The sequence below is a fragment of the Chaetodon auriga genome, chromosome 6 (assembly GCF_051107435.1).
Source record: "Chaetodon auriga isolate fChaAug3 chromosome 6, fChaAug3.hap1, whole genome shotgun sequence".
Lineage (NCBI taxonomy): Eukaryota > Metazoa > Chordata > Actinopteri > Chaetodontiformes > Chaetodontidae > Chaetodon > Chaetodon auriga.
In genome coordinates this window covers 4,849,454-4,859,032 of record NC_135079.1, presented here as the reverse complement: position 1 = coordinate 4,859,032, position 9,579 = coordinate 4,849,454, and the positions used below count along the sequence as shown (strand labels likewise).

The 9,579-nt window shown below is 42.5% G+C and overlaps 1 protein-coding gene across 15 annotated transcripts in view; it reads right to left on the bottom strand.

Annotated features, from left to right (window-relative positions):
- Positions 1–104: 104 nt before the first annotated feature.
- LOC143322116 (uncharacterized) overlaps positions 105–9,579 on the bottom strand; it is a 50,962-nt gene continuing 41,487 nt past the window's right edge. For 14 of the 15 annotated variants that reach the window (XR_013077269.1, XR_013077267.1, XR_013077262.1 and 11 more), the window contains 4 exons: positions 7,537–7,760; positions 3,385–3,459; positions 2,810–2,859; positions 105–1,253 (listed from right to left, as the gene is read on the bottom strand). The gene's annotated coding sequence lies outside the window, so the exon portion shown is untranslated. The remainder of the gene's footprint in view (positions 1,254–2,809; positions 2,860–3,384; positions 3,460–7,536; positions 7,761–9,579) is intronic. The other variant, XM_076733045.1, reaches the window with a different exon arrangement.

The window sequence follows — 9,579 nt, the reverse complement described above, 5'->3', positions numbered from 1 at the left end:
CAGGTGCATCGAGGCATCTCAGCGCGCAGATTCACCCATGTTGCGCCAGATAACGCGTCCACACTCACCTCTGTCGCAACATGAGCCAGTCCGAGCTCCCCAAAAGCAAAAACTACAATCCCCAGCCCGAGTTTCGCTTTCCACACTCTCGCGAGATTGCCCCCATCGTAGTAAGTTCCCCATCCCAAACACTGGAGAGGGGAAGCAGAGATGAGATGTGTGTGTTACATAAACACTGAGACAGGCATGTGAATCTCCATCGCTTTATTTAACTGTGTTTTTAACATTTCCACGCACATGAATAAGCCAGTCGTGCTCGCAGACGCTGGATGTTTCAGCACAGCCGGCTGTCACGATGCTCCTCTCAGCAGTGTGTGCTCCGTTCCCCACTCCGACCCTGAAAGGCTATTTGCACCAGCATTTTTTAGTATCCAGCACCCTCCCTCCCCCCTCTGCCGCCATACTCCCTGTCTCCCTCACGCACAGCCAAACTAAACATGAAATTATGACAAACCGGGGCTCTGTGGCGCAAAGCAAAGCCTGTCATGTACTCAGCAGAGGGACAAGAGTATGAAAATGTGTCAGCATGCTGACAGTCATCATGCAGCTGCTCGCATTCTTTGACACAAGTGGAGGGATCGAAGCCAACGTGACACCGAGAGGAAGGAGCAGCAAGTTGTTTGACCGTTTCAAACGAGGGTGAAACGCAGTGATTTCTGAGCAGCTGTCTCTCATCATAATGTGCAGAGTAAAATACATTTACAAAATGTCACCTTTCATAAAAGAATCCTCACAAAAATGACTTTTACAGCACCCAGTTTATATTTTACCATCACTGCCACTGTTACATATTCATCTGCAATTTAATAAATTGTACACAGGCTACAATTATCAACTTACAGCCTCTAGTATGAAACTTGTTTTTGCACACAAATATTTGCCAACATTTTTCACATTAAAAACAACACACACACACACACACACACACACACACACACACACACACACACACACACACACACACACACACATCATTTAAGTGCAGTGCAACACAACCATCAGCATGACATCGGTTTTGCAAGAGAGGGGCCTCAAAGTGTGTGAAGACTGATAACATGAAATATCCTCAAATTTCACATATGACACACACACACACACACACACACACACACACACACACACACACACACACACACACACTCCTATCGGACGTTTTGAGAGTCCACCTTCACGTCTCGGTCGTGTCCTCGAAGCTGAAAACAAGAGAGAAAATGTGGATTTAGTCGTGCACAGTTCTCCGTGAACATCCCCACATGCGTCTGTGTCATCTACGAGAGTTTAAAACACGTCACAAACACACCAGAATATCAGATTATTCACTGCTTCTTAACACGCATGATGCTGCAGTTTTTTGGAGGGTGATCTTTTTATATTTTAAATGCACAAAACAGGCAAGAAAGAGAGCTGAGTAATTATCTATTTTTACCAGCTTGCGCCACGAAGATACCACAAAGCACAGCTTCTACTGTTGTCTGATTTCAGCTTTTTGTTTGGGATACACCAAAAGTATATTTACCCCTCCCAGTATCGACAGCCCAAAGCACAAACACTCACACACACACACAGCACCCCCCTTAAATCCTGCAACACAAAGCCTTTCTCACATTTCAGTTTCTAGCCCCCTCCTCTCGGCACACACACACACACACTTCCTCTCACTTCATCAGAGTAAACACTGACCCTATTCGTCCCGACACACACCTTAATCCGACCGTCCACTTTGACACCACAACACGGTGAATCAGACGCTCCGCCCGCCGCGTTACTGGTCTCTCCTTCACCTGGGAGTGAGTCCCAGTTCCATCGTGTAATTTTACTAATCGTGAACCAAAAGTTTTTAAGGTGAGTAAAAACTGCCATAATTAAACGAGATAAAAAAGAGCCACATCAGGCCAGCGTTTAGCACCGATGTGTCCTCCGTGCTGATAATTCCTCAAATGGACAACATAATAAAAAATACCCTGACTGTCAGCACTGATTTCAGCCACTTTGCTTTTATAAATTACGTTAATACACGCTGAGGTTTTGCTGCCAAATATTGCAGTTTTTAAACACACCAGGCCAGAGTTTAGAGGACAGCCAATTAACTGTAATTGTTCTCTTCTTATTTGGTGTGTCGCTGTCCACCTCTGTGGCGCTGAGACGCACATTTCAGCACCGCGGAAGTGGACAGCGACACACACTCAAACCCCCCTGAAACCCTTCCAAAGCCTCTCCAATGTGAGTGACCCCCAACCCTGCACAGCGGGTTCCACATGTGCGCGAGCAGCAGACACACACACCTGACGGAGCCCGGCCAGCAGACCGCTCCCGCTCCGTCCTTCACACACATCTGTCCCCCCTGCAGCCACTGCTCCTCGTCCCGTTTTGGCCCTCTTGGCTGATGATATTCACCGTTAAAGTCTGAAGCTCAGCTCGCTTGTATCAGCCCAAAGTATCACCTTTTAAAGGAGGCATCCGAGCAACATCAGCACACAGCCAACATCCTCTTTCACACACCCAAATCCGTAACATTAACGGGAAGGAACCTGCTCACTCCGAGTTACGGGACACCCTCAGTAAAGTCCCAGTCTAACTGTCCCTTTTTAACTAAAAACCAGCAGCTTCCTTCACAAATATCTGCCCAGTCAGTCATATCCAAAGCCTTTAAAGTATCAGAGAAGCGACACAGGCTCAGTGCATCCTCTCAACAATATTACTACGGACGTCTGCAATTATGGTTTATGTGTTTACTGTATTTTATACATACCTGCAGCCCTCTTCCACCCGCCGATGACAGCAACATCACAGCAGCTGCATCTGAGGACACAGAGAGCCGGAATGAGCTTCATCTTTCGGCGTTTAATTCCAGGCGAACAGACAGAACTGTGCTCTTTAAAAGACTAACATTTCAACCTCTTATTTTACATTTCCACGTCTGTAACTTTTCAAACGTGACTGACAAAGATGACAGAGACAGTACAGCAAATGTCAGTGGTCCGACTGGGCTCTGACAGCTGCACTTCCAGCGAAATATATAGAAAAAAAAAATAGCCTCCTAACTAGAAAACTCTCAGCCTTCACTCAGTGGAATGAACTAATTTGTACTGTGCTGGAATTTAAAAGATCAGTTTTTCTGTCTCTAAGTTAAAAATGAATATTTTTACATCAGCTATAGTTTCTAATCAATAACATTTGACAGTTTTTCTTATCAGTCAGTAATTAAGTGTTCAAAAATAGGCCTATAAGTAGACTCTCTGTTTGCCTGCAGTTGGATTCAGTGCACACGTTGTTTGCTGTGATTTCTTTTTTTGTGTAACATATAACATGAAACATATACCATACCTGTGTGTGTGTGTGCGTGTGTCTTAATTCCAGATGTCTCACGTGGTGGCTGCTGTCACATCCTCCGTTTATCTCCTGCAAGAAAAAATACAAATAAAAAGATCACATTACAAACCTTTTAAACCCACTTGTGTCACCAAACAGTAGACTTTTTTTTTTTATCACACACACACACACACACACGCTGATAAAGTGAAAACACGGAGCATGAGAAACACACACACACACACTCCGCCAAGTGATGATTTGGAAACAGAAGGGATGGCACACACACACTAACACACACACATATGTAGAGGTGCGCACACGCACGCACACACACACACACACACACACACACACACACAATCATTCAAGAAATTAAACAAAACCCCAAACACATTCACATTTTAAATTTCTTTAAGTCAATCTGTTCAAAGTCTCATCATCATGTTAAAAAAAAACACATACATGTTTACATCCAACACACTCACTCACACACACACACACACACACGCGCACACACACACCTCTCAATTGTGCACAGATGAGACTGATAAACTCACACTGTTGTCAAAAAAAAAGCAACACGCAGACACACAGATGTACATGTAGATCCACTCAAACACTCTCACACTCTCTCTCTCTCTCACACACACACACACACACACACACTGACGCCACATGTAAGACTCGAGCCTCCATCGACTCTTTCTGCAACATAGTCTTTACATAAACAGCCTGAATTACAGCAAAAGCACCGCTGAACATCTAAGTTTAAATTCAGTGTAAATTCATCAAAAATCACCCCAAATAAAAACGAGCTCGTCAACTTCTTTGTTAAATCCACACAGAAATTTACATGATAAACTACGTGAAATTTCCTGCCTAAACCTGGGAATAATGAACACGCGGGGAAGATGCTTTCATCACAAATTAGTTTCCTCTCGGATATAAATAAGACAAGAAAATAAGTCTTACATTTAAGTGTCACGCTGGCCTCAGTTTTGTATGTTAGAATTAACACAAAGCTAAAGTTTCTGCTTCACACAAGCTGGATTCAGTTCTTAAATATCATAGATTCAAATAGAAATGTCACTGCATGTATGCCTTTATATACAGTGCGTTTAAACAACGATTGCTCATCGATTTCATCTATTGAGGATGATACATGGACACACACACACGTGCGCGCACACACACACACATTTCCAGCTGTTATGAGTGTGTGTGACTCTTGCAGACTTGCATGTTTTAGTGTGTGTGTGTGTTGTTTCAGACAATTTCCTGTACGTTTACGAAAACATTTTACAGCAGTTTAACTGATACTTGCCGCGTGTGTGTGTGTGTGTGTGTGTGTGTGTGTGTGTGTGTGTGTGTGAGAATGAACCTACATTCACGTATTGACTTATAAAATGAATGAGATACCCTGCACTCCCTCCACATGGACAGAAATAAACAGCCAGCTGTACACACACTGTGTCCAGTCTCTCATGCACTATGTGTTGTATGTAGGTGCTCAGAAACACAGTCAGACCCACACACACTCTCACACACACACTCACACACTCACGGACAGTCACTCCTAATGTGATAATAAAGCTGGTAAATTACAATTTGAAACTGGCACAACTTTAAGATAAAAACAGTCCTGAGAAGTTTCAAACACTTTAAAGTTGAATGATGTTGTAAAAACTTTGTGATTGTGGTTTTACATTTGTGTTCAGTACGGTTTCAAATGGATTTAATGCGCAGCGTGACACTTGATGTAAAGGAGCCTGTATAACAGCAGCATGAGGCCGTAACGTCACCGCACTGCATCGCCTCCCCTCACTGAAGTCACTGTGGAGAATTTTCAAAATGACGCACAAACCAGTGAGACGCCTGCTGTGGTCGACACCACGCTTCAAAGTCTGCAAACACAAGCTCCTCACACACACACACACACAAATACTGCACACACACACACTTTAGACCACTGAACAGGGGGATCAGGTGTCTGAGACGTATCCAGAACAGTGTCAGGCTCATATTTCACCTGATATTTGCCCTTACGTGAAAGCTGAATACGAGCCTGTTGATGTCATCTGTCTTAAATACGAAGGAGGTTTGGACTTGACTTTTCTGATCCAGTTTTAAGGGATCACTCTGCAAAACCTGCTATCAAGCCCACCTAAACTAAACCCATCAGCGTGGGTTTCAAATGAAAGTTTTTGAGACTTACGGTGGAACAGCTGCTGTGAGCGACTGAACGGACATGCAGAGGAATCTGTTTGCCATCAAAATAATCACATTTAAAGGTATTTAATTCCTCCCTTCATGAAGTTCATAATGTGTATGATGTCCTCCTGACTGCAGCTGGCACTGACTCTTATTGCCCCCCATCATAGATGCCACATGTTACATTAACATAAGTCTCCACGTATGACCCAGTTAACGTACATTTTGGGATTATTATATCTGCACAGTGCACATATTCTTTATACTGTGAGCTGTTGTACTTTCCTTGGTAAATATTTTCCATCCTCTTCATTTTAAAGACTGTACAGCTCCTTTCAGTTTATATTTTCTTCATTTTTTTTTCTTTTTTGTAGAATTCTATTTAAGATTTTTTTGCCTTAGTGTTGAACTTTCTCCCACTATGTTCACTGTAATGCACAAACATCAAGGCAAATTCCTTGAATGTAGAAACCTACTTGGCAATGAACCTGATTCTGATTCTGGATTCAGCTTTATGATCATTTTGTAGGAGGAAGTTTGTGGTGCTGCTGAATTGTCCTGTGAACTGACACGTGTTTGCATGATTATGTCCACCACATTTATGTCAGTGAGGGTAGGCTGAATATCAGTAACACCTCTTTGTGTAACATAATGCAGCTCAGCAGCACCACAAACTGCATCCACCACAACGATCACACAGCTGAATCAAAGCCTCTCTGAAACAGTTTCAACAGGAATAAACAGGATTTACTGCAGGACAGTTGTATTAGCCTGCATTCATTTTTGCTAGGTGTACCTAATAATCTGGCAACTGAGCACAAGCAATCAGAAGATTTAATCCAGAAATACTAGCACTGGGGCTGAGTGTCAAAAACCCCTATCAGACAAACTCTCGTCAAGACATTCATACAATTTCAGGAGAAAATAATTAATACTCTGGGGTGACGTTTTGCCCAGCTGATGTTTACATTGTTAAGAACGGTTGTGCTGCTGTTTTTCTGGGAAGGTTTAAGCTCTCTCATCTTTAAGAACTGAGTCCTCCTGTTGGTTTTTATTTTCCAACCCCATATGGAAAGGCATTAGATATTGTTGAGGCAAAATGACCTCAGATTTAACATTTAGGAAGCAAACTCTTCGCCATTTCAGGAGGGAGCTCCCCCGATGATTCCCTGCACCCTGGAGTAGTTTGAGAACTACTGAGCCGGTGAAAGATTAGGCCAACGCTACTGTTTATAACCATTATATCAAGATCTGACAAAATCTCTGGATCCAGCAAAGTTTTGGGTGAAAACAAATTCAAATACTGATCCAGAATCTGCCAAAAATGTGTGCTGGTGTCACGTGAGGTGTGCTGTTTGCTGCTAACGCTCCTGTCCTTAAAGCACTGAATCAACCTGCACTGTCTCCTGAACTCTTTCATGAAAGTCACTTATTCTGCTGTTTTCAAGTTGCAGCTGAATGGTTGAAATGTCAAATATCCTGACAGGGTCTGGAAAGTGGTTTAAAACTGGTACAGAGGTGTGCTCTTAAGCTCAGCTGGAGCAAAAGTTTCTGCATTCGGGGACATGAGCTGGTTGGTTGATTGTTGGAGGTTTTGCACCTCTTCACCTGCAGATACACAGACTGTACGTGGACGAACTAAAGGTGCTTGCAATACAATATATTAGCCCTAATTTAACAATTTTGGACAGATTAAGTCACATTAAACTCTAGTTTTGGTAGTTGTCAAAGTAAATTTTACTCTGCTTTCCCCTTTAGTGGCTTCTAGTTGTAACATACAGTCACTTCTTGAATTGAGACTTTTGGTCATTGATTTAAGTGAAAAAGGTGTCAAGTTGGGGTTAGTTTCAGGGCTTATATCCATCTGTTTTCATCTGAAATCAAAATGTTTATTTGCACCACACGCACACACAACCATTCATGATTAAGCAATCAATAGTCACACCCATTTACCTTCACATACTGGGAACACTGGGTGTGTCCCACTCAAACCGGCTTGACTCTCAGGGTTTCAGGTGGTGCCTCTGGAAAAAAGGTTTGGTTGATCCGAGCTCTCTCGCCGCCCGTCTTGCTGCCTCCTCCCTCCCTGTCGGGGCCAACAGCCATTCTTCTTCCTCTCTGCTTCATCAGCTGCGTTTATTTCCATTTTCTCTCTCCTCACAATCACCATCTGAGTCCTAAAAGTATAGAAAAATGACAGATTCAGCAAAAAAAAAAAAAAACATGGAGCACACACACTTTTCAGTGGCATGCGTGCACACTAACACACACTCTGGTGGAAAAAAAAAGGACCTGGACGACACTAAGGGGTGGATCAAGTTCAACACTGTGAGGCTGTCAAACAGTGAGTCATGTTTTTTTCATAAGATGACGCAAATATTTAACACATGCATGAAAGTGAGACTGTAATTAATAGAGAAAGAGTCGCACACACTGCGCTGCATGTAACACTCAAACCTCCATCCGCTCTCTGTGCAGCGTGTCTTCAATGTAAACAGCTTGAATTACAGCAAAAGCATCCCTGAAGATACAAACTGTAAATTCATCATCTCAAATAAAATTAATTCAACATCTGCTTTGTCCAATATGAAATTAACATAATCAGTTACTGGAAATTTAAAACTGGGGGGGTCATTCTGCCTAAATCTGGGAATAACGAGCAGGCAGGGAAAACGTTTTCACCATTAATTAGTTTTCTCTCAGATATAAAAAAAAAAGACAAGAAAAGATCAAATAAGGTTTATGTTTCTGGTCATGTTTGTCTCAGTCGTGTATGTCGGGATTAACACGACATAATATAACACAAAGCTAAAGTTACTGCTTTACACACAATCTGGATTCAACTCTCAAATATAATAGATTAAAATATAAATGTCTCCTGATATATAATGGTTGTATGATTAAATATATATCTCTCAGTTTCATGTGTTAAGGATGATAAAAAGACACACACACACACACACACACACACACACACATTTCCAGCCCTTACGAGTGTGTGTGACTTTTGTCAGACGTGCGTGTGTTAGTGTGAGCGTGTGTGTGCTGTTTCAGACAATTTCCTGTACTTTTACAAAACATTTTATAACATTTGAACGGATATTTTATCCAAATGCAGCTTAACTGCAACTTCCATTCATCTCACGGACGTAATGAAATGAGAACAATACCACACACACACACACACACACACACACACACACACACACACATATAACATCAACCACTCACACACTGTGCCCCATTTTTCATTTATGTATGTAGATGCTCAGAAACACAATCAAACCCACATACACACTCTCTCTCTCTCTCTCTCTCTCTCTCTCTCTCTCACACACACACACACACACACACACACACGCATGGACTGTCCCTCTTTATGTGATAATAAAGCTGGTAAATATAAAAACATGAAGTGAATAAACTCTGTAAACTAAAATAATGCTCTAAACAGTGTTAATAAATGTGTCAGCTCTGTATGAAATAATGTACAGGAGTGTGTGTAACAGCAGCAGGAGGCCGCAACGTCACTGAAGTCACTGTGGAGAGTTTTTAAAATGACGCACAAACCAGCGAGACGCCTGCTGTGGTCGACACTTCAAAGTCTGCAAACACAAGCTCCTCACACACACACACACACACACACACACACACACACACACACACACACACACACACACACACACACACACTTTAGAGCCCTGAACCGGAGGGATCAGGTGAAGTTACCAGTGTACAGATTAGTGTCAGACTCATGTATCACCTAATGGTTGCCTGTTTTTATTTCAATTAAAATTTTGGGCTTTTTCTGCTTTGTTTGACAGGGACAGCTGTAGGAAACAGGAAACACAGAGAGGAAGACATGCAGGACAGGGTCCGGGCTGGACTCGAACCCATATCCTTACTGTTAGGACTCGATACCCGAGCCACCGGAACCCCTGATATTTGCCTTCAAATGAAAACTGTTGATGTCATCTGTCTTGGACATGATGGCGG